Raw genomic sequence first — 24,466 nt, 5'->3', positions numbered from 1 at the left:
CAATGCAGGGGCTGCCCCTGGTGGTCAGTGTGCTCCCACAGTGGGGAACTCTGCTCAGCCACAAGCCAGGCTGATGGCTGCCAGCACAGCGGTGGTGGCGGGAGCCTCTCCCACCTCCTCAGCAGCGCTAAGGATGTCCGACTACAGCTTAGGCCTGCTCCCCGCTGGCAAGTGGACATCCCCCGAGTGCTCCCGGGCTGCCAGAGGGATGTCTAACTGCCAGCTTAGGTCCGATTCCCCGGGGAGCGGGCCTAAGCCAGCAGGTGGTCATCCCCTGAGGGGTCCCAGACTGCGAGAGAGCACAGGCCAGGCTGAGGGACCCCCCCTCCCCCCAGTGGACAAATTTTTGTGCATCGGGCCTCTAGTATGATAATAAAAGTTATGGTTATTGAGTGTTACATGAGCCAGATCTTATTCTAAGTGCTTTATATTTCACCCTTATAATAATCCTATGAGGTAGGTACTATTATTTTCTCCTGATGAATAAAGAAATTTATGACAAGTTAACTGAGTATGAAAAAATGTGCATTTATATACTTTTATATAATAATATAAATGATAACTTTTAGAGGTCTTCTTCCTAAGTGCAGACTTTATTTTAAGTGTTTGTAATACATCATTTATTTACTTTCCCCTCAATCCTATTGTCTTCCCTTTGTCAACATTTTTAAATTAAGAAAAAACACCTGAGATTAAAATCCAGGCTCATGAACTTGTCCTTCTAATCTTTACATTCTTCTTTCATCTGAACTCCTATATATTTTCTGTTATAGAAATATAAATTGGGTCTCTTTTTCTCATTACCATAAGAATTTAAAGATCTCTTTACAAATTAAAATGACTTTACAAAATTAATTCTATAGGCAAAAATTATATAGCAAGTACATATTTCTCATTCATATTATAGTTCTAGGAGAAAAAAATAATTGGAAAAGTTTTTAATGTACTTATTTCCAAATCTAGATCAAAGTGCGGAATTTCCTGGCAAGTTCTCATTTGGGAGACCCTATAAACAAATCTTCCTTTCCTCTCCAGCAATCACTGGATATTACTTGTTGTGTCTGTGTAGTCAATTACAGGAAGCACTAATATGGGTTTCCTTATATAGCAGAGCTTCAAAAAGGACGAAGCTAGAAAACTTATTTTCCCCACTGACCTAAATAAATGTATTACTAACAATATCCCAATTGAAAAAAAAAAAACAGAACAGAAACACAATTAGTTGTAATTTTGCTGATAAGCATCATCTTCCTGCATTCTCTGGTAGTTTGAGTACTGAGAATACTGCGCTGAGAAAGATGCTGAAGCATGTTTGTGACTCAAGGGGAGAAAGTGTTATGATGAATTAATGATATTTCCCAAAGATACAGCTGGAGGAACTAGCTTTCATTGTTATTCAAATCTTATATAGGTTCAATCCTTAGTCCTCCTCATTTCCCCCACATCACTCCAAGTTAAGTTAAATTTATATAGATTTCTGCATGCTTTCAGCCACTTGTTTTTTAGCTTTTACAGCACAAATTCTAAATAGATAGCAACTCAAAAAGACTTGAGACGCTTACACTGCAAACCAATAGCTAGTACAGTTGCCCCTGCTTATAGAAGGCCACAGGCTATAACTATTAAAAATTCATATGCAGTCCTAAAGGTGCTTGAAATCTTTATCCCATCAGGCGTTCTCCAGATCTTAGGTAAGTCATGCGAGGACATAGGGAGGTCAAATAAGTCCTCAACTTTTAAAATGGAACTCAACAGAAAAACAATAACAACCAACCAACCAACAAACAAAAACCTCCTCTATCTTTATCTGGCTCCCTTTTTAGATGAAAGATGAGTCAGCCTTATTTTTCCAGCAGATTGGCATACCAGATATTGAGACTGACCTTCCTGCTGAAAACAAATCAAATTCTGGATATAATCTAAAAAGCAATTTATAACATGCATTTATGCTCTGGCAAGAAAATAGGATTACTCATAATCCAAAAACTAAGTGAAAACAGGAACCCAGAGAAGAAAGGAGAGCCCTAAGATTGTCTTTGTCCTGTGCCACTATCTCAGACACAGGGCCTTAAAGAGGTAATTAAGTTAAAATTAACCGATTCGAATAGGCCCAAATTCAATCAGACTTCGTAAGAAGAGAAATTTGAAAACACAAACATATATTAGGGGTTTGTGTGCATAGGGGAAAGATGATGTGAGTACACAATGAGAAGGAGCTATCTGCTAGCCAAGGAGGGAGGCCTCAAAAGAAACGAAATCCGCTGACATGTGGGTATACTAGTATCTTGGACTTCTAGCCTTGAAAACTATGAGAAAATAAATTTCTGTTATTTATACCACCCAGTCTGTGATAATTTGTTATGGCAACTCTAGCAAACTAATACAGATAGTAATAAATTAAAACAGTTAAGCAATTATAATAAATGTAAGTGGCCAAATGTTTAACTTAAAAGGCAAAGGTTATTACAGTGGACACAAAAATAGGATATAAAATATAAGGTTGAAAGTTAAATGATCAAAGAATATACATAATATATTTATATCTAAAAAAGAGCTGTATCAGTGTTTTAAATGAGATAAAATTGACTTTAAAGCAAAAAGCATTACTAGAGATAAGAGTCACCAGATAATAACAAAAGAGTCAACTCACAGAAAAGTATAACAATTTCAAACTTGCATGAACCAAATATAGCCTCAAAATATTTAGAGTAAAAATTGATAGAATATAAATATAAACAGAGAAGTCATTATCACTGTGGTAAATTTATCTTTCTCATTAAGCTTTATATCAAACAGAACAAAATACATAAATGCTATAGAATTAATATAGATAGTAAAGAATTAAAAACACAAAGTTGAATGCTCTGTTTTTACCTTATTTGAGTACTTAAACATCTTTACTTTTAAAAAATATTATTTTTATTGATTTCAGAGAGGAAGAGAGGGAGAGAGATATAGAAACATCATTGATGAGAGAGAATCATTGATCAACTGCCTCCTGCACACACCCTACTGGGGATTGATCCCACAACCTGGGCATATACTCTGACTGAGAATAAAACCATGACCTCCTGGTTCATAGGTCAATGTGCAAACACTGAGCCACCCTGGTGGTGCTTGTTTATTTTTTATTATATGAACTAGAGTCCTGGTGCATGAAATTCATGCACTGGGAGTGGGAGGTTCCCTCAGCCCAGCCTGCACCCTCTCCAATCTGGGACCCTTCAGGGATTGAGCCTAAACTGTCAGTTGGACATCCCTCTCACAATCCGGGACTACTGGTTCCCAACCTCTTGCCTGCCTGCCTGATTGCCCCTAACTACTTCTGCCTGCCAGCCTGACCACCCCCTAACCACTCCCCTGCCAGCCCGGTCAGTCCCAACTGCCCTCCCCTGCAGGCCTGGTTGGCCCAAACTGCTTTCCCCTGCTGGCCTGGTTGCCCCCAACTGCCCTCCCATGCTGGCCATCTTGTGACCACATGGGGGCGGCCATCTTGCGTGAGGGCATGATGGTCAATTTGCATATTATTTCTTTATTATATAGAATTGTCCAAGAATTAGAATGATGTTAACTAACACTTTTGATTCATTAATTTAATGTATTCATTTATAAAATGTATATTTTCTTCCAAAGTGAATACTAGTTACTATTACTAATGCTACTTCTATCATTTATTAAGAAACCACTATCTTCGGAGCAAAACACTAGAACCTTACATTCATTATCTTATTTAATTATTCCCAAAAATGTATAGTGATTAGATAGCATTATTATCCTCATTTTATAAATGTAGGAACTCCAAGCTTTGAGAGTGTGAGGAACCTCCCAAGGACATGCAGCTAAAGAGTGGGGTACCCACTTTCACACCCAGTAAATATTACCTATTGCTTTAATTTTTTTTGTACCATTACTGATACTATTGTATTTGTACTATTGTATTGTATTGTAGAGTTCTATCAGTTCCTTAAATTAACATGATCTTTAAAATATATATAACAGTTTTCCCAGTCAGCATGGCTCAGTGGTTAAGCATTGAACTAGAACTAGGAGGTTATGGTTTGATTTCTGGTCAGGTCACATGCCTGGAATGGGGGCTCAATCCCCAGTGGGGGGCATGCAGGAGGCAGCTGATCAATGATTCTCTCTCATCATTGATCTTTCTTCTCTTGCTCCCTCTCCATTCCTCTCTCTGAAATCAATCTATATATATAAAAGCCTAAGCGACCGTTACGACCAGTCCACCAAACAACCAGTCAACCAATCTCTATGACGTGCACTGACCACCAGGGGGCAGACGCTCAATGCAGGAGCTGCCCCTTGGTGGTCAGTGCTGCACTCCCACAGCTAACCTCCCCTCAGTCCCTCCCGCCAGTGGGCCGGCCCTGATGGGCCTCAATTGGGACTGGGCAAGATGGCCCAGATCGACCACAATCTCCGGCCAGGCTGAGGGACCCCACCCATGCACAAATTTGTGCACCGGGCCTCTAGTAAAAATATATTTAAAAGTATATTGAGGTATAGTTTATATGAGATAAAATTTATGCAGTTTTAAGTGTGATTTTTAGTAAATTTAGAGTTCTGCAACACAATCCAGTTTTAGATTATTTTCATCACCCCAGAGAAATCCCTTGTGCCCATTTCAGTCACCCCTGTTCCTTACCCTCAGCCCCAAGCAACCACTAATCTACTTTTTGTCTCTATAGATTTGCCTTCTCTGGATTTTTCATATAAATGGAATCATACAATATATGATCTTTTACATTCTAATAACATTTTTATCACAGTTAATTTCCCAAAAGATACATGAAAACCATACTTTATATTTTAAAGGCTCTTTTAAATGATGATGTTATGTTTCCAAAATGCTCATTGTTCTTAGATAAGACCCATTAATCCCCTCTAGACAAGTCAAGATATAACCAATACAAGTATTTCTATAAATCAAATGATACTCATTTGAAGCCATGAATATTAGTCTACATTTATTTGCAACCTAAGCAGAAAATAATACTTTTTTTTTAAAGTAACAATACCAACAAACACACAAGAGCAAGCTATTGATAATATCAAGGTACAAGTGTTCCTGATATTGATGTAGGGGCTTTGATGCCAAGGATCATATGGAATCTGAGATTTTTACTGAAACGGTTTGTGACCTCAAGTGTGAGACCAGTGTCAGTTGAAAAGACTTATGGAATGCTTAGTAAGGTCTTCATTACTTCTCATGTGTTGGTAAAAGATGAATTAAAATACAATTTAGACCATTAATATATCATTTGGATCTTTGGCTGCTTGTCTTTTTCCCAGAAGTGGATTAAAATACAAAATCCATAAACTTGTTATGAGTTGAGTACATGTGTTGCCTGATTTTTCTTGCCAAACACTAACTAGGAGACATAAACCTGATACATCAAAATGGGGCTTTTTCAACAGTGAAGCCAAAATCATTTTTAAAAAATGCACACCAAGCAGCATGTTGCTGCACTAAAACTGAGACATCCATTTCACGGGGTGAGAGATGTCAAACAATGAGGTTCTTGTGCTGCCCTCTGAGACCATCAGCATGCACCCTGATGGAGACAAGTACAGCAAGAATATCTCCTGGAATTTTAAAACTCTGCAATGCTTTCATGAATCATTAATTTTGGGGAATCTTTATTTCATTTCAGAAGAGAAACAATTTTGCAAATGGAGACTAAGTTCTGACAATTGTCTTGTAACACTTTAAAATTTCTCTGAAATTTTGATTATAAATCATAATCAGTATAAAATTCCCTGAAAAAGTTATTTTCTTAAACTTTTTATGCTGTAATTATTTTAAAAGTCCATATCCTCTTATTCAATTGTGTTTAGACACATATTTTCACTATTCAACTAAATTCTCAGGGTTACATTTAAGACAGTTCTTTGTGCTTCCTGTTGGAGGCCTAACCTCAGAACCAGCCCTTTTACTTCACTTCCTGTTGGTTAAAGGAGGTCACAGACCAACTTTGATTCAAGGGGTGGGGAAAGCGACTTGATCATAGTTGCAGTTTTATTTTTATTTTATTCTTATTTTTCAATTATAATTCACAATTAATATCCTATATAATAACAGCATAGTATGAAAATTGTCCCCTAGACTGAGAGTTGTACAGGAGTTCGACCAGGGGGGTGGGGCCAGCTGGGGGTGGGAGGCCCTGGCCAGAAGCCGGCAGCAGCTAGGGACCCTACCAGTGCACAAGTCTTGTGTACTGAGCCTCTAGTTATCTTATATTAGTTTCAGGTGTACAGCATAGTGGTTAGACATTTTTTAAAATATATTTTTAATTGATTTCATAGAGGAAGGGAGCAGGAGAGAGAAATAGAAACATCAATGGTAAGAGAGAATCATTGATCAGCTGCATCCTGCATGCACCACAGTGAGGATTGAGCATACAACCTGGGTATGTGCCCTTGACTGTAATCGAACCTGGGACCCTTCAGTCCACAGGCCAACTCTCTATCCACTGAGCCAAACCAGCTAGGGCAAGACATTTTTATAATTTACAAAGTGATACCCCAATAAGTTTAGTGCCCGCCTGGCACCATACAAAGTTACTACAATATTATTGACTATATTCCTTATGCTGTAATTTATATCCCCATAACTATTTTGTAACTACCAATTTGTACTTCTAAATTCCTCCACCTTTTCACCCAGACACAACAAGCCCTTTCCTATCTGGCAAGGGTTCATTCTCTGTTTCTGTGAGTATATTTCTGTTTTGTTTATTTATTACGTTCTTTAGATTCCACATATGTGACATAATATGGCATTTGTCTTTCTCCAAGTCTGACTTATTTCACTTAGTGTATGGTAATGCCCTCTCTGTCCATCCAGGTTGTCACAAATGGTAATATTTCATTCTTTTTTATGGCTGAATAATATTCCAATGTATATATGTACCACTACTTCTTTATCTAATTGACTAATGATGGAACTTGGGTTTCTTCCATATCTTAGCTATTGTAAATAATGCTGCAATTGATATAGGGGTGCATATATCTTTTCAAATTAGTGTTTTGAATTTTTTCAGATAAATACTCAGAAGTGGAATTGCTGGGTCATAAGGTAGTTTATTTTTAATTTTTTTAGTAACCTCCATAGTATTTTCCATAGTGGCTGCAATGATTTGCAATCCCATCAACAGTGTACAAGAGTTCCCTTTGTTATCCATCCTCATCAACACATTGTTTGTTGATTCATTGATGGTAGCCATTCTGACATGTGTGAGGAGATACCTCATTGTGGTTTAATTTGCATTTCTCTGATGATTAGTGATGTAAGCATCTTTTGATTTTATTGGCCATCTGTATGTCCTCTTCGAAAAGTGTTTATTCAGGTTCTCTGCCGATTTTTAAATGGGATTGTTTGGGTTTTTTGATGTTGAGTTTTATGAGTTTCTAAAAATAAATTTTGGATATTAGCTAACCCCTTATTGAATGTATCATTGGCGAATATTTTCTCTCAATCAGTAAGTTATCTTTTCATTTTGTTGATTTCCTTTGCTATGCAAAAATGTTTTAGTGTGCTATAGTCTCTTTTGTTTAGTTTTTCTTTTCTTTGCCTTGCCTGAGAAGATTGTAAATCCATTTTCAATTATGCTACTATAACAGCAAATAGCTTCACTATCAAAATGTAGATGTCTCTGTATTAATTTTGATATTTCTTTTATTTCACACACCCAATCAATCACAAAGTCCTGTTGATTTTACATTGACGATCTATCTCAACCCATGCCTTTGCTTTCTATGCCCATCATCTTATTTCAAACCTCATTATTTATTTGTTGAGCTATCATAAGTACTTTCCCTGACACCATTCATGCATTTGGCCATCTCCTAGAGCAGCGGTTCTCAACCTGTGGGTTGCGATCCCTTTGGGGGTCGAACAACTCTTTCACAGGGGTTGCCTAAGACCATCAGAAAACACATATATAATTACATATTGTTTTGTGATTAATCGCTATGCTTTAATTATGTTCAATTTGTAACAATGAATTTGGGGGTCACCACAACATGAGGAACTGTATTAAAGGGTTGTGGCATTAGGAAGGCTGAGAACCACTGTCCTAGAGTATCCCAAAATGTCCTGTCTAAAACAGAAACTGAATGTTTCTCCTCATTTTATTAGCTACTTGGAGTTCTGAAGTACAACCTCTTTAGTATTCAAGATTGTTCATAATCTGATGCCACCTACCACTCAAGAGCTAATCTCACCTTTCCGTTTTAGGTAATCCCCTTTGTGCAAGATGTTAATGTTTAAGTTCATTACTATTTATCTTTATTCAATAATGCATTAATATGTTTTCTAAGACTCAAATACTATCTCAAAGCTTATCAAGAAATATTTTTACCTTCTTCACTCCCCCATAATCATGACACCTGCTCCTCAGAAGAACCTCATTTAATTCTTTTAGCTGTTTCTAAATAATATTAACAATAATATTTCTTAATTTTTAACTTAAAAATTCCTTTAACTTTTCCTCCTTTCATCTCCCCAATTTTAGAGCCATTCAAATATTAGCCACAGCTGAGCCATAAAATTGGAGAGGTCAAAGTATTTATTCCCTAAGCTATCATTATATTTCCTTTCTCCAACAATGTTTTATTTTTCTAAGAGTTTAATTGCCTTGGGTTTCCACTCACCTCAGTTTTCTATGAACCTATCACTGATCCACTCCAAAAATTCCAGTAGAATTATCACCATCATCTCAATGCATTCATAATCAGTCAGTTTTTATTTTTCATGGAGATGTACCCTTGAGAGATCACTGTCATCTTTATTTGTACTTGATTCTTTCTAGGTTTCCACCAGAATTAATTATCACTTTTTAAAATTCTCTTCCCCATTATCATAGGAATTTCTTCTGCTTATCACCTGAACTCCCATAACAGTTTTAAAAATATTTCCATTTTAGAACTTATTACTTTATATTGTAGAATTTGAGGTCCTTGCAGAATGGAGACTATATTTTTATCTAACTTTGATATTTACTCTCTGTCCTGGCCCTTGGTTCACAGCATATGTGTAACAAACATGGTTTGGAATTGAGGTGATTCAACAAAGTCCAACAAGATAATATGCCAGAGTGCTATTTATTTAATTACTAGAAGCCTGGTGCATGGATTCAAGCACTGGATGGGTCCCTCGGCCTGGCCTGGGATTGGGCCAAAACTGGCTCTCCAACATCCCCCAACATCCCCCGAGGGGTCCTGGATTGTGAGAGTGCGGTTCTCGGGTGACACACCCCAGAATTGGGCTCCCTCCTCTCTGGGTCCAGGGTGCAGGTGAAGCAGATTTGGGACCAACAGTGCCCCAGCAGCAACCTAACCCATGCCCAATTCAGTGAGGAATCGGTCTCCCTCCTCCCTCCTCTCTGGGTCTGGGGGTGTGGGTGAAGCAGATTTGGGGCCAACAGTGCCCAACAGCAACCTAATCCACGGACGATTCTGTGAGGAATAGGGCTCCCTCCTCTACTGGTGGGAGCATCTGTCCCCTGGTGGTCACTATATGTTATAGCTACCAGGTGAAAGGTCAAAAGGTCACACAGTTAGTTAGGCTTATATATATATACTAGAGGCCCAATGCACGAAGATTCATGCAAGAATAGGCCTTCCTTCCCCTGGCTGCCGGCAACACCTTCGCTCTGGCAGAGCCGCCTTTCCACCTTTGCTCTGGCTCAGAGTTGCCTTTCTGCCTTTCCATGCTGCCTAGAGGCCCAGAGTGGCTGGGGCAGTGAGGAATGCCTGTGTTGTCGCCATGGTGATGACACAAGCATCCCGCCCCATCGCTTGGCGCCTGCGTGTGTGTGTGCTGCCCACAGGCCCACCATCTTTGTTGGGTTAAATTTGCATACTCACTCCTGATTGGCTGTGGGTGTTGTGAAGGGGCGGTCAATTTACATATTTGTCTATTATTAGTGTGTGCATATATATATATATATATTAGAGGCCCAGTGCACAAAATTCGTGCACGAGGGGGGCTGGTTCCCTCAGCTCGGCCTATACCCTCTCCAATCTGGGACCCCTCAGGGGATGTCCAACTGCTGGTTCTCAGAGTGGGATCGGGCCTAAACCGGCAGTCAGACATCCCTCTCACAATCTGGGACCGCTGGCTCCTACTGCTTGCCTGCCTGCCTGCCTGATTGCCCCTAACTGCTTTTGCCTGCCAGCCTGATTGCCCCCTAACCATTCCCCTGCCAGCCTGATTGATACCTAACTGCTCCCCTGCTTGCTTGATCACCCCCAACTGCCCTCCCCTGCTGGCCCAATCACCCACAACTTCCCTCCCCTGCTGGCCTGATCGCCCACAACTGCCCTGCCCTGTCGTGATCCACCTCCTTTGCTGGACCTGCCTCCTCTGTGCAAGGGGGCAGAGATGCAGACCGTGCGGAGCTGCGGGACCCCCAGGTCTCATCACACAGAGCGGCTGCCAGGCCCCGCCTCTGCTGTGCGTGTGGCCATCTTGTGGTAGCCATCTTTTGACAATGTCTGTGAGGGCACGAGGACCACCTTACGCTTTTATTCGTATAGATATATATAGATGCTTCACAGAAAGTGTCACCATGCACCAGAAAATAGTGCTAAGTGTGAACTTTTAATGAGTGTTTATTATGTGACAAGATTTCTTTCATTAAATCTTAACACCAGTTGAAGAAAGAAGAGGTACTAGGGCCTGGGCTCACATGGTTAGTGTGATATACTAAATAGACTTCAGAGACCATTGTGTCTGGGTGCTGTCCTAGGTGCTAGAGATATATTCAGTAAATCAAGACCCTGACCGTATGAAGTTCACAGTCAAGTGACAGATGACTTCCTCATCTGGAATTTTGGAATAAATTTCCTCTCTTTTACCATTTGAGCATTTTCTCTTATCCTTTAAAACTCATCTTTTTGGGTTTTGTAGACCAATCCCCCTCCCCCATGCAGTGTCCCCACAGAACCCATTTTTTAGCTCTTTCTTAAACTGGCACACTGTACCTCATTGGTCTCTCAACTGCTTTGTCTTCCAATTAGATTGTGAGCTGCGTGTGATCAGGAAAGCCATTTTTCTTTTTTTGTTCCTCCACAGCCATGCTTCATGCCCAGCATAGAGAAGATATGCAATAACATTAATTAATTCAATGTATAAATGGGTACAGAAAAGAGAAAAATTTGTTCTACCCACTTCCCATATGTTAGGGCATGAGTTAGCTTACTTGACAGTGAGAAGTATAACAGTCACAATTTATTGACAATCTTTTTGGTGACAAGGGCTTATATTTCTGCTAAGTTGGGCATTTTTTTACTTCCATTTTTAAATTACATAGACAAATATTAAATATTCTGCCCATGGACCTACAGCTAGTTAGTGGCCCACTTGCAGCTCTGACTGAAGATTTATCAACTCAAGTCTTTGATCTCTACAGCACACCAGTATACATTCTAGCAAGCGTAGCATTGGTTATGCTAATATGTATGTATACAAATCCTTTAGTTGATCTCTTATAGGGCTACTTATTTAACCTATAGATAAAATATCAAGCTCCTTATTTTAGCTGTTGGAAAAATTTTTAAAACCCTCTAACCTAACTAGGGTAAAGCTGGAAGGAAGTAACTGCTTTCCCATGGCCTTAAATAGATCTTGAAAATGTTTAGGTTTACAAACTTTGTTAAGGCTTAGGCAAGAAATAAATGTACCTCCTGCTTGCCCACTTCTATGGCACTAGTTTTCACTCACACAAAGGCAGCCTAATGGTCTCCCCACTTAGGGTAAAGACAGGGCTATGGCAAAGCCAGAGTCTGGGTGTCCAATAAATTCAAGTTAATCCACAATTTATAATAAAACTCTCAAATTAAAAATGATGGGACATGCTGAATTCATTTTATTTTTGTTACAACTTGTCAATGTTTGTATGGACACATAAAAGCTTGTTTACTTTGTAAGTAAACTGTAACATATTGAGTAAATCATTATTTAATTAATTTATAATTCATATACTTATATTTACTTTACAAAAATTTAAAATTTAAGCATTAAGGGTCAAGATGGACAATAAAAGTAGATATATTATATGTCTTAATATATTATAATGATTATAATACATATAACATAATACATAAATGTATTTTTAATTTATTTATTGCTGTCAACAACAACAGAATGTATGCTATCTGTTCACTAGTATATTCCCATGGTTTGCACAGCATATGACCCATGATAGGCTTTCAATAAATATTTGTTGAATGAATAAATGAATAGCAAATTGAATTAAGGAAATTAGGCATGATTCAAATTCATGTTGGTTGCCATTCATTCTTGCTTGAGTTATTGTGGCGTTGTATTGAGGGGCAGAGAAAATGTAAACAAGAGTGGAAAGAATAAATATGGTTATGAGGAATGGCTAATAATGCACAAGTAAAGAATGCACAGATAAAGCAATGTAAAAAATAGTTGTAGTTGGGAATTTCTCAATGGGTATACCATAAACAGAGTTTAGGAATGTCTGTGTTTCTGGGACCAGATATCTCCAAATAACATCTCCTGGAAGAGAACCCACTGGTAAAAACTCTGGGTCTTTCCAAGTGTTTAAAAAGTGTTCTATCTCTCCCTGTACCACACGCCCCCCCCCAAAAAAAAGAGAAGTGATGGTGCCCCACCCAGAAATCAGTGAGTAATGAACAAGGGAAGACTGTGCAGTATTACCTGGAAGGTGAAATTCAGGGTGACCATGTGGAAAGTTAAAGGGGTTATGTAAACTATCACTGCTATAAAGGTAGCAAAATTCTAAACATTATTATTCAGTGCTGAATAAATTTCAGAGATTTGGAAAGGGGAGTAGGTGGAGACTGCCTACTATTAAAGGAAGATTTCAGGCCATTCATTCATTCCCATATTTATAAATACAGGGATAGGGCAGAAGTAGATTTACAGTTGTGAGTATGCAAAACACAGAGTTTATTCTTGTATTATTATTTATTAATTATTGTATTATTTCCAATACAAAAGACTATAAACATACTTTACCCCACACTGGAGTTATTGAGAGGCTGTGAGCAAGTCACAGTTCTAGACACTAATGATAAATGGTGAATAAGATAAAGTCCCTGTTCTCAACAGTGGAGAAAGAAGAATCATAAATATGTAAACAAACTATTGCAGACAAAGATATTATGCTGTGAGAACAAGAAAGTTGACATTACTTGGAAAGGGGTGAGCTACTAGTTAGGGAGGTTAAATTAGGCCTCTCTGAAAAGGAAATGTTTTAACTGCAACTTGAACAGTTAGAAAGCAATGAGAAGATGCAAGGGAAGAACATTCCAGGCAGAGGGAACAAGTATAACAGACTTCATACAGAAAATAGCCTGGCTTGTTCAAGAAATGAAACGAAGGTCAATATGGCTGCATTATATTGAGAGGAGCAGAGAAGAGGATAGGGAAGGGATGACATGAAATAAATTTTGGGATTAGGTAGGCGCTAAATTCTGTAGGCTCTAAGAATGGCTTTCAATTCAATTGAAATATAATAGGAAGTCACTGAGTAGTTTTATGCAAGAGTACCATGGTCATATATTTAATTTAAATACATTACTAGGGAATTTGAAAAGTCTACTGGAGAAGAGTGTGCTGTGATTAGAATGGAAGATAGAACAGAAGAGATGACTAAAATAAACCAATTGGGTAAAGATTTTGTCTTAATCCTTCAGGATAAGAGGACTGCTGCAACCAATATAAGCAAAATAGCTATACATTCTATTCATGTTTTAGTCAGTAGGCTGGCATTTAAGCTACGTTTTTGTGAAAGAAATAGTACTGTGATTGGATTTAGCAAGAATTCCTCAGACCCTCAAAACTTATCCACTATACATTGCTGCAAAAAGTCTCAAGAAAATAAAAATTTAAGCTTTGTTGGCAATACCTGGAGTCACAGCCTAAGGACTTAGGCTGAATCATGTGAAGGGACAACTGTATTTAGGTGCCTAAGGTAACCCTAAGTCTAAGAATATAGCTGGCTGAATGGCCCCCTTTTCCCACATCCCATTTAGGCTCACACCCAAGCTTCGGCTATTGTAATTAATATCTAATATTTATTGAATGATCAAACTGGGTCATGTACTATACTAAATACTGTACATGCATTATTTTATCTAACATGTACAATGAACTTACCAAGCAAACACACTTACCACCTCTATTTTCCTGATTAGAAAACTGTGACTTACGAAAAGTAATTTTCCAAAGCTATAGCTCCTTGTGACAGAGATGAAATAGAAGCCAAATTTGTCTAATTCCTTAGCCTACTTTCTTCACCATTACACTCTGCTGCCACTCTACCATCCTGACAGTGAAGGAATGGCTGGAGGGACTGGCCAGTGATATGAGAAAGAAAAGAGGTGTCATCTGTTCCCCAAGGTAAATACCTTGGCCAAGTTTACCCATATAATAGATGGTGGAGTCAGGATTAGAACTCAGATATATTGCCAAACAATGTGTTGTAGCCTCTTCTCATCTATATGTAATGTGTTATTTCTGTCTAGAGAAAGATCCAGACTATCCCACCCCCAACAGACATCTTTCTTGTACCACTCCCAGAGCCAGGTTCCAGGACATGTGTCTAGCAAAGGTGCTAGGGGCATGCAGTCTTTTTGTTTGACACTAACTCTGTGGTGAATAGCTTAGGCTCATTTTCTCTTGGCCCTAAAGATAAATTCTGGCACATTTTCTTGCCAAGACTTTCTTATTAAACTGGCAGACACAGATTCAGAAGAAGGCTTGGGTGAAAAGGACACAAGAAGGCCTCTCAATCTATTTCAAGTGTCTTTGATTACTTAGGACAAAATCTGGTACAGACAAAAAGGTGCCCTTCATGTGGTTTTGCTTCACTTAGCATGGGCATATTTTGGGATTTGAGACAAAAACCTCATTTTAAAAGAGGATACCCATTTGTCTAACTTACTCTATTAGGGTCCTACCTATTGGGGAAGATTGTTGTCACACAGGTTTTAGTTGTCTGAAGATCAAATATAATTTTCTGGATTTAAATCAATATATAATTGTAATACTATGGTAGATATTACTTATATTACTCAGTGTGATTTTGTAATTTTTTAATCACTTGGTTTCTAAAAACCTTTTAAAAGACCCTATTGTGATAGAAATTGCTGCACCTATATAGACTTGTCTGCTCACCTTGGCAGCAGGAATGCATTGAAATACCAGCTTGGATGTTCTAAAATAACATTTGCACAGGAACATCTGTATAGTCACTTTGAACATTAGGATTTTCAAGATCAGAGCCCTAGAGGTTGGTATTTCCTTCTAGATAAGAATTTGTGACATTTATTGTCACTGAGACCACAAATTGAGGTTAATCGAACAGCTAAGTTTCAATTAAGATGCTTACTTCAGTCAAAGAAGATGCACTAATTCCTATGCCATATTATAGAGTGAAATGAACACTGGTCAGCAGCTCAATTACTCAATATCTTATATAATAAAAGGTTAATATGAGTTTGACCAGCCCAGAGTTAGATGTGTGCTGACCACCATGGGGTGGCACAGAACATGGCAGGTGTTGGAGACGTGGCACTGGCAGCGGGTGGCAGTGGAGGTGCTGCCAGCCCCAATGGGTCCCGACAAGAGGGGGGCCGTGGAGGGACGGTGGAACAGGTAAGTAGGCAGCGCCAGGCCAAGACGGGTGTGAAGGGAGGCCTGGCCAGCGGCAGCAGCAGGCAGCCGGGGGAGGGGGGGACGTGAGGCTCCAGCTGGCAGCTGGCAGCCGCTAGGGACCCTACCCTTGCATGAATTTCATGTACTGGGCCTCTAGTTTATTTGTAAAGATTTATTATTATTGCATGGATAAATAAGACACCATTCTTGCCCTCAATGTTTCTGCATTCTAATGTAAAATTACATATTTATCCTTCTTGGAAACATTTAGCAGTTTAGTTTAGTAGAAAGAGTAAATCAGCAGGGTCTAGTCCCAGTTCTGCCATTAGTCAGCTATATGATGAGATAAACAACTAAAGCTTTTTGTGACTCAATTTCCTCATCCGTAAAAGGAAGGTGGCAGGATTGATTAGACATCTGAATCTAAAAATCTGAGAAGCAAACATTTTGGGGATGTTTTAGTTTGATGTTTTCCAAAAATTCTGGAACAACTTGTGTACTTAATAAATAAAAATTAGATTATCTTAATCCTCATCTTCCTTTGCTCATAAGTCTAGAGGATCTTTAAAGAACTCAAAACTCTTATTTATCATGCAACAGAAAAAAAATCAAAACAAACTCTGAGAATAAGCATTAGATAAAAGTATCTTCTAAACTCTCTGAAATTCAAACCATGCAGGATGTGGTTTAAGGGTAATGTGGAAATATTAAATTGTGGACTTAACATTTAAAAAATAATAAATGTATATTTATCTTTGTTATCTGCCCATTTAAAACACTTCTGTTCTTAACCATGATTATTATGCCCAAATAACTCAGGAGCATTTATCTTTAAGACAAAACACAAACTTGCCAACTTATATTGATGTCAATTTAAAATACTAAGTCATCCAAGTCCTTTTTGAATGATTTAAGCATTTCAAAAGCCCATAAAAATGGTACGGATTATGAGCATAATCAATGGACACAGACAGTAGGGGGGTGAGGGCATGTGCTATGGGGTGGGTACAGCTGAGGAGAGGTCAATGGGGGGAAAAGGAGACTTATGTAATACTCTAAACAATAAATAATTTAAATAATAAAAATAACGGTACGGATTTTTGTTAGGCATAGCTATACAAATAGTTAATGTTATACCTTACTAATTAATGAAACTTAGAACATAAAATATACAATATCTAGTTAAAGTTACATATGTTGATTAAGAGAAACAACATCAATTTGAATGTGGGTTACTCAAATCTGAGATCTCAAATTTGTGAATTTTTCACAAAAATATACTTACTAACATCAACAAAACAAATAGATTAATAAATAAATATTTTCCATTTTCCTGGGTTAAGCACCTAAAAACAAGCCTCTGTAAGACTTTTCACAAAAATTATCTCATTTACAACTCACAACAATCCTATAAGGCAGTTTTGCTACCCACAGAGTAGGGACAATAGTAATGGTTCAGATATATTAAACTTCAGAGAGGGCTTGGTTTTTCCTTGCTGGGACCTTGATCATTTCTTGGTTGTTTCCCAGGAACTTCAAGATCTCAGAAGCAAGGAAGGCCAGTGGGTTGCTCTCCTGTTGCTCTTCAAAGCAGAGAAGGACTTTTATTACCTTGAAATACATTCAGGTGATTTTTAATATGGGGATGCCACAGAAGATATATTTTGAAAAACATTTATCCCTTTAGAATTTTTATCTGAGAATGTAATTTTAAGATAACCATGAAAACAAAATGAGGTTTTTTAATAAGGAATTTGCCTTTGTAAAGTGAATTATCTTTTATTTTTTTATTTTACCCACAGTATAGTTCAGTGTAGTATATAGGAAAGAGATTGCTATAGTGGCAATTTGCAGATGAGGAAAGAGATTGGTGGCTGAGATGACTTGGCTTGCCTAGAGCTAGCATGCTATGAAGACCTGAAGAGTGAGAGGCAGATGTCCTGATTTTTCAATCCCTTAACATTTCCAGAGATCATAGACTCATTTTGTGCTCATAACTGGCCCACAAATTCACCAGTACAAGAAGTAGTATTTTCTTTCCTGCTTATGATGCAAGAAAAATATGTCTTAAGGATTTTTTAGGATATTCTTTGCTGTTCTAAATAATGATTTGCCATTTTCTCAGTAAATGCTTACTGGTGATGCTGATCATGATAATAAGATGAGGATGTGATACTGTTGGCCAATCAACAAATCCTATATAATAAAGGGGTAATATGCAAATTATCCCCTCTACTGGGAGTTCCACTGGAGTTCGACCAGGAGGCAGGGCCGGCCTGCCAACCTCCCGCATCCCCTCCCCGCAGCCAGCCCAGCCCAATCGGCCCCAATCAGGGTAGGCTGGCTGTACTCCACCCGGCATGAATTCATGCACCGGGCCTCTAGTATACTATAATTACCTACAATGGGAGAGCAGTATGTTAAGTACAAAAGGAATATGAAGAAACATAATGATTTATTTTGCCATCAAGTAGTTTACAATTCGTTTGAAAAAAATGTTTATTTATATAAAAGGCAATGCATAATTAATGCAGCTCATATGCACCATGAACAATATACCAAGTATGTAGTTTAAGTCTTTGGAAGAAGAACCACATCACTGTGAGTTGGGATGATCAAAATAAGCTCATTGGAAGACAGGAATTTAATGGGGTTTGATATTTGTGAATTTTAGACAGGCAGAAGTGTCCACATACCTAAAAGAATCAGCAGGTGAGAGTCTGTTAATTTTTTCTAATGTCCAGGTAATACATCCAGTCAATATGTTAAAAAAATAAATTAATAACTTGATGAAAATGGAATTTAAATAAGTATAAACAAATTAAAGCAAGTGAACAGAATAGAGAGCCCAGAAATAAACTCATGCACATATAATCAGTTAATTTATGACACAGAACCCAACAGTATACAATGGGGAAAAGATAGTCTCTTTCATGAATGGTCAGCTACATGCAAAAGAATGAAACTGGACTCCTATTTTACACCATACACAAAAATTAATTCAAAATGAATTAAAGAGTTGAATGTAAGACCCGGAGCCATAAAACTTATAGAAAGAAAAAAAAAACAGGGGGTAAGTTCCTTGACATCTGTCTTAGTAATGATTTTATTAGATGTGAGTCTAAAAACAAAGGCAACAGGTTGGAAGATGGCAGCCAGCAGGATGGTAGTGAGGAAGTGAGTGTGAGTGAGTGAGGGAGCGAAAGGAGAGTGCGTGGACGTGTGGGATGTATGTGTGTGAGTGAGGGACAGTTAGAATCTGCAGGACTTTAGGGGGCTGGTGGAACAGGTTCCCCTAGCCGCGCAGCCTCTGCTACCACTGCAATCTCTCCCAGGGTGGCTGGCTCTGCTGCAGAGGGTGCACCATCTTGAAGACGAGAGCTGCTGTGACAAGGAGCCCAGCCTCACCTCCACCCGAGGTGCCCTTGGACACCACCTGGGACCCTACAGCCACACAGGCCAGGGACCTGCTGCCTTGGCTGTGAACCACAAACACCGAGACTCCAGCCTCCCTGGTTGCGGGCACCTAAATGTTTGTCTGGGTGGAGACAAAATGGTGGCCAAATAGGCAGACGTGTCCTGTGCCTTCTCATGGAGCAGATAGAAGAAACAACTAAATCAAATAACAGCCACCCAGAATTGGTGAATTAAACACAGCTGGTGAAACAATCCACGGCCGGAAAGTACAGAGGAGGCCTAGAGAATGGTAGGATCGGGGATCTGGGCTGGAGAGAGAGAGTCACCTGACTACCGGGATGAGAGGGTCAGAAGGAAACTTCACTGCACCAAGTCCGCGTCCCTTGGGGGCACCTGTAACACTCCACTGTGAAAGGGAGTCCACAGGGCTGCTGGCAGCTGGGGAATCTAGATCTAAGCCCACAGCCATGGGAGGCTGTGCCTAGAAAGGCAGCCTGAAGATCTGCATTGGCCTTGCAGTGCCGGGGCAGAGAGATGTGCAGCGGCGCAGTTGCTTTGCTTTTATATTTTCCTTGCTCTTACTCGCTAAACCCAGTACATAGGATCTTTCAATTACAAACACTCACCGAGGCTTAGGTGCAGGTGGAGGTGCAGTTTTGTGGAGGCTGTGAAGAAAAGCAGGGAGAGGCAACCAGGAATCCAGCTCTGGGATATCCCGGTCCCTCCAACCCTAAAGTCCCACCTAGAGCCCGTGTCAGAAATAGACACTTGTATAAATATGACTGAAAGCAGGCAGACAAACAAAGTAGGGAGATTGGAATTGCCTGCCTGGAACCAAGGCTGTGGAGACAGACACAGAGGAGCGGTGGATCACTGGGAACTTCAACATGGTGCTGACTATCTAACAGGAAACTGAGAACTAGCAGACAGAACAGTAGAGAGGGTTCTTAAACCGACCCCCATGGGACATTAAAACTCAGCTGAAGTGAAGGACACTTCACTACTTCACTTTTTTATTTTTTATGTTTTAGTTAAGAAAGAAAAGGGGAAAAAATTTTAGCCTTTTATTTTTTTGGATTAGTGTTCTTCATTCTATTTTTATTTTTTTATCATTATTTTACTTTATCTCATTTTTTTCTTTTATTCCACCCTTTTCTTTCTCACTTCTGCCTTTTTCATCCTATTTCTCTTCTCCTGTTCCTGCTTTAGTTTTTCTCCTTTCTTTTTACCCCTCATTAAAAATTGGTATCATTTATCTGCTTTATTGATGTGTTACTATTATAGTAGTCTCTGTTGGCTTACTCATATATCTAATTTCCTCTACCCTGTTCCAAGTTCATGCAACCTCCTCCTTTCTCTTTCTTCACTAGCCAATTTTTTAGTATTATTTTTATTTATTTATTTATTTTATTTTTTCTTCTTATTTTACTTTTTTATGCTTTTGTTTTTCCTCTCCACTACTGCTCTCTTCTCCTAATTTCTTAATTAGGTTCACTCACCAAACACAAGCCTGTTTGCTCTCTACTCTATTCTCTTTTTCTAAAAATAGATGAGTATATAGATAGATAGATTAAAGAAAGGGGAACTGTTTTGTCTTTTTATTTTTTTAAATTTGTTCATTTTTTTTGTTTTTTACTTTTCTTCTTTCCACTCATTCTCTCTCTACATCCTATATACTGAACCATGGCCATTCCCCAATTCATTCAATTCATTTACCTTACTTTCTGGAAATAAGCACTGCCTCTTCAGATTCAGTCCCCCTTCCCCCTTTTTTTCTGGGTGTTTGTTATTTGCATTTCTTTGGTTTATTTTTTGTTTTGTGGCGTTTTCTCCCCATATATGTATATTTTTCCACTTATTTTTTGTTCTTTTTCTTTTCTCCCTTACCTTTTTTACTTTTCTCAATATAATTTTTGCACTCTTTTCTATCCCTTAATTCTCTTTTTTCTGGTGGTCACTTTTATTGGGTTTATCGGTGTCATGAATACATTCATGTTTTGTTCCCTCTGTGTTATGTCTTGTCAAGTTGTATTTTGTGCCTTTTGGACAATGTGGTAGAGAGTGCGCCACATAACTAGACACCCTGAGAGGAGCAAAAATGGGGAGACAAAGAAATGGCCCTCATACAAAAGAAAAGGAGGCATCACCAGAAAAAGAAATAAAGGAAATGGAGGAAAGCAATTTGTCAGAGAATTTAGAGCAATGTTCATAAGGACGCTGAAAAGGATGGAGGACAAATTCAACAACTAGTGTAAAAATCAAGAGGAAATGAAGAAGAAACAGGAGGAAATGAAGAATGACATAGCTGCAATAAAGAACAGAATGGAAAGTACCGATAGTAGACTAGAAGAAGCTGAGGATCGCATCAGTGAGCTAGAAGACAAGGTAGGGAAAAACACCCAAGCAGAGCAGCAACTGCAAAAGAAACGTTAAAAAACAGGAGAGCCTAAGGGAGCTTTGGAACAACACCAAACAAAACAACATCCGCATAACAGGAGTGCTAGAAGGAGAGGAAACTAAGCAAGGAATAGAAAACCTATTGGAAGAAATAATGACAGAAAACTTTCCTGATATTGGGAAGACAAAACTCACAGAAGTTCAAGAAGCACGTAGAGTCCCAAACAAGATGAACACAAAAAAAGACCAACGCCAAGACACATCATAATTAAATTAGCAAACACCAACGACAAAGTAAAAATCTTAAAGGCTCCCAGAGAGAGACAGAAAGTTACCTATAAGGATCTCCCATTAGACTATCAACTGATTACTCAACAGAAACACATCAGGCCAGAAGGGAATGGAATGAAATATACAAAGTGATGCAAAGCAAGAGACTGAATCCAAGAATACTATAGCCAGCAAGGCTATCATTCAAAATTGAAGGTGAAATAAGAAGCTTCATAGACAAAAAAGGCTAAGGGAGTTTATTACCACAAAACCAGCAATTCAAGAAGTGCTAAAGGGACTGCTGTGAAAAGAAGAAATAGAAACGGAAGAAGGAACACAGACATAAAGAATAAAAATGGCAAAAAATAAGTACCTATCAAAAATAACCTTAAATGTAAATGGATTAAATGTTCCAATCAAAAGACATAGGGTAGCTGAATGGATAAGAAAACATTACCCATATATCTGCTGTCTAAAAGAGACCCACCTTGGAACAAAGGACTCACACAGACTGATAGTGAAGGGATGGAAAAATTTTTTTCAGGTGAGTGGAAATGAAAAAAAAATCTGGGGTACCAATACTTATGTATGACAAAATAGACCTCAGAATGAAGGCCATAACAAGAGATAAGGAAGGCCACTTGATAATACTAAAGGGAGCAATTCAACAACAGGATATAACTCTGGTAAACATATATACATCCAATACAGGAGCATCCAAATGCATAAAAAAACTTCTGGAAGATATCAAGAGAGAGATTTACAGTAATACAGTCATAGTAGATGACTTCAATAACCCATTGACACCACTGGATAAATTCTCTAAACAAAAAATCAGCAAAGAAACATCAATCCTAAATGACTCACTAGATCAGAGGGACTTAATTAACATCTTCAGAACATTTCACCCCAAAGCTACAGAATATACATTCTTCTCAAGGGCACATGGGACATTTTCAAAGATAGACCACATATTGGGACACAGTCAAATTTAAGAAGATATAAATCATATCAAGCATGTTCTCAGATCACAATGGCATAAAATTAGAAATCAACTACAATAAAAACAATGAAAAAAGTCAAATACTTGGAGGATAAAATAGCATTCTATTAAACAATGATTGGGTTACCGAAGAGATCAAAGAAGAAATAAAAAGCGTTCTGGTAACAAATGACAATGAAGTCACAATAATCCAAAATCTATGGGACACAGTGAAAGAAGTCCAAAGAGGGAAGTTCATAGCTCTACAAGCCTACCTCAAAAAATATGAAAAAATGGTAATAAATTATCTAATCAAACAGCTTGAAGAATTAGAAAGAGAGCAACATGAAAAGCCCAGAGTGAGCAGAAGGAAGGAAATAATAAAGATCAGAGTGGAAATAAATGACATAGAGACAAAAAAAAATACAAAAGATCAACAAAACTAAGAGCTGGTTCTTTGAAAGGATAAACAAGATTGATGAACCTCTAGCCAGCCTCACCAAGAATCAAAGAGAGAGGACCCAAATAAACAAAATACGAATGAAAGAGGTGAATTAACAACAGACCCTGCAGACAAACAAAGGAGTGTAAAAAAAAATACTATGAATAACTCTGTTGCAACAAACTGGACAACCTAGATGAAATAGACATACTCTCAGAAATACATAGGCTTCCAAAACTCAATCAGGAAGAATAAAAAAAAAAAACCTGAATAGGTTGATAACTACTGATGAAATAATAGCAGTAATCAAAAATCTTCCAGCAAACAAAAGCTTTGGTTTGGATGGCTTTACAGGGGAGTTCTACCAAACATTCACAGAACTATTACCTATCCTTCTCAGACTATTCCAAAAAATTCAAGAGGAAGGTGCACTTCCAAGTTCTTTCTATTAAGCCAGCATCACCCTAATTCCAAAACCAGATAAAGACACCACAAAGAAAGAGAACTACAAGCCAATATCCCTGATTAACATAGATGCTGAAATCCTCAACAAAATTGTAGCGAATCAGATCCAGCATTACATTAGAAAGATCATACACCATCACCAAGTGGGATTTATTCTGGGGATGCAAGTATGGTACAATAACCACAAATCAATAAATGCGATACATCACATAAACAAATTGAGAGACAAAAATCAAATAATCATATCAATTGATGAAGAAAAAGCAGTTGACAAAATCCAGCACACCCTTTCTTGACAAAAACTCTTAGCAAGGTGGGCATGGAGGGATCATACCTCAACATAATAAAAGCCTTATATGACAAACCTACAGCCAACATCATACTCAATGGGCAAAAACTAAAACCATTTCCCCTAAGAACAGAAATAAGACAGGGATGCCCACTTTCACCACTCCTATTCAACATAGTATTAGAAGTGCTAGCCATAGCGATCAGACGAGAAGAAGAAATAAAAGGTATCCAAATTGGAAAAGAAGTAAATCTATTATTATTTGCAGATGACATGATATTGTACATAAAAAACCCTAAAGACTCCATCAATAATGACTAGATTTAATAAATGAATTTGGCAATGTAGCAGGATAAAAAATAAACACCCAGAAATCTATGGCTTTTTTATACACCAATAATGAACTCATAGAAAGAGAAATGAAAAAGAAAGAAAGAAAGAAAGAAAGAAAGAAAGAAAGAAAGAAAGAAAGAAAGAAAGAAAGAAAGAAAGAAAGAAAGAACAATCCCATTACCATTGCACCAAAAAAAT

General features: G+C 38.2%; 1 protein-coding gene across 1 annotated transcript in view; it reads right to left on the bottom strand.

The window, feature by feature from the left end:
• CUNH4orf22 (chromosome unknown C4orf22 homolog) overlaps positions 1–24,466 on the bottom strand; it is a 520,196-nt gene that overhangs the window by 67,173 nt on the left and 428,557 nt on the right. The window lies entirely within an intron of this gene.

Source organism: Myotis lucifugus, unplaced genomic scaffold, assembly GCF_000147115.1.
Source record: "Myotis lucifugus unplaced genomic scaffold, Myoluc2.0 scaffold_12, whole genome shotgun sequence".
Classification (NCBI taxonomy): domain Eukaryota; kingdom Metazoa; phylum Chordata; class Mammalia; order Chiroptera; family Vespertilionidae; genus Myotis; species Myotis lucifugus.
This window is presented reverse-complemented; position numbering and strand designations above follow the sequence as displayed.